The following is a 2,345-nucleotide window of genomic DNA, read 5'->3' on the forward strand; positions in this document are numbered from 1 at the left end:
GGGAGAGAGTAAAGGAGGAATTGGTAAAGGACCACGAAAAATGATTACATTGCATACTGTTGAATATACTAGTTATCCTGATTTGAGCATCACATATTACACACAGGTTTTTTCTTCACCTTTAAACTTTTATTTAAAATGTTGCTTTAAAAGCGATGTGGCAGAAACAACATCAGGTTACTGTACATTTCACAAATAACGCATAATGACCAGCTTTCTCAGAAAAAGAATACCACCACCTAGAGAAAAAGAAATCAATCTGAAAACAAGGACTCTGTAAATAAAGCACTTTTTAGGATTAAAAGATAATAATAAAGATAGATTTTAAAAACTCAACAAATGCTTTTTACTTTTAATTGCCTTTTTAACCGCACTAGGCATATGATGCACACATCATAGAGATATTTTGTGGGGTTTGATCTGAACACATTTGCACCCTAACCAACCCCCGCAGGGGAAGGGTCACTGCAGCAGCCAGGACGGGGACTCTCCCTCTTTCCCTTTGAGCTCACAGACCCTCTGCATTTCCCAAGCCTTCAACAGCCTCTCCTGCTGCAGGGAGGAAAGTTGTCCATCATGTCCTGGGGACACGCCCTGAGGCGGCCTGCAGTCTCCTTGATGAAAAGAACCAGCAGACCGGCTCCAGGTCTGGGGGCCACACCTCAGGAAGGGCTGGCAGCTGGTGGCTCCAACTGCTCACACAGAGCAACTTGCATGATGCATTTCTCATGGAACTCTAGAATTTTCACAATTAATACACCACATTTTCTACCTGGAAGTGTCTTTTGATAAGGAACACATTGATGTCTCCACAAAGAAATGGCAGATGTCTCTCGATTCTGCAGTGCATTTAGTCTTTCAACTAGCGCACCTCTTACAAGCTTTATCTTCTTTTCTGAATTTTCTGGAGTCCTGGGAAACTTCACTGTCTGTTTCCAGGGTGTACACAAGGTGTTCTTCGTAGATTTCACCCTTGGGTCTATGAGTGTCTCCAGTCTGTCTTGCATCTGATCCAAAGTGGCATTTGTGAGGGGATTCCAGATCAAGAAACAGGACATCATCTGAGTCAAATTTTTCACTACCTGGCGAATACTCCAAAACTCCTGTAGAACTTGGCTCAACACTATAAAAGCCATATATGACAAGCCCAGAGCTACCAGAAGCTTTTCCTCTAAGATCAGGAACAAGACAAGGACACCCGCTTCTGTTCAATACAGCACTGGAATTCCTCAGGAAGCTCCGACACTCATCCCTTGTCAAAGAGCACCTGCTTGCACACGACGTACCGTCGAGGCTCCCACAGCACGATCGCCATCTTCAAATTCACTGCGTTCACTATGACCCGCCGTGACCCTGTCCATCTCCCCATGGATAAACTGCAGCTCACCTCTACTGGCCCCGGCTTCTGGACGTAAAATACGCCTGTTACAAAACCTGTCTGTTCTGGAGCCCTGTCCTTCATCTCCCTGATTCAGAAAGTATCTTATCTTCACCTGACCAAACACTTCCACTGCCTCCGCATTGTATCTGCAAGCCCACTGGTACTCTTAGCTGCAGTAGTTTCTTTCCTGGGTCTCGGGGATAATCCCAGGTGATTTTCTGGAACCGTCTTCTTTTCAGGTGTTAACGACAGAGTCCCAGAGTGTCCTGAAATCCTTCTCCACACCTGAGCCATGCTTCAGAGAGGGAGGCAGCTGCCCCCACTGTCCTGAGACCTGCTCATCCGAACTGCACCAGCCTCTCTCCTTGGAAGGATGGGTATTTCTACATCCCTGTTTCTTTTTCTCTTGGGGCCGCAAGTGCCGCCGTGGCAGGGCATCTCCAGCTGCACTGCCTTTGCACACAGGTATTGACATTCAACTCTGTACCCCACAGATATATACAATCAACTATGTTACAATAGTTTCTTTTTCTCTTGGGGCCGCAAGTGCCGCCGTGGCAGGGCATCTCCAGCTGCACTGCCTCTGCACACAGGTATTGACATTCAACTCTGTACCCCACAGATATATACAATCAACTATGTTACAATAAAAAAAAATTTAAAGAATTAAAAAGAAAAAGAAGTAAAGTTTTGTATGCAATTGAAGTTAAGTTGGTATCAATTCAAATTACACTGTTATAACTTTAGAACTGTTATAACTGTTCTATGTCATCTCCATTGTAACCACAAAGAAAATGTCTGCAGAATATGCAAAAAAGGAAAAGAGGATAGAATCAAAAAGTGTTGCTCAAAAAAATCAACTACGCACAACAGAAGGTACAACGGAGGAGACGAGGAACACAGAGCACAACGGGAGAGGGACGTCCACGCTTATCAGCAATCCCTCTAAGTGTAAATGAGTATC

This window comes from Galeopterus variegatus, unplaced genomic scaffold (genome assembly GCF_000696425.1).
Source record: "Galeopterus variegatus unplaced genomic scaffold, G_variegatus-3.0.2 Scaffold5053, whole genome shotgun sequence".
In the NCBI taxonomy this organism is placed as follows: Eukaryota; Metazoa; Chordata; class Mammalia; order Dermoptera; family Cynocephalidae; genus Galeopterus; species Galeopterus variegatus.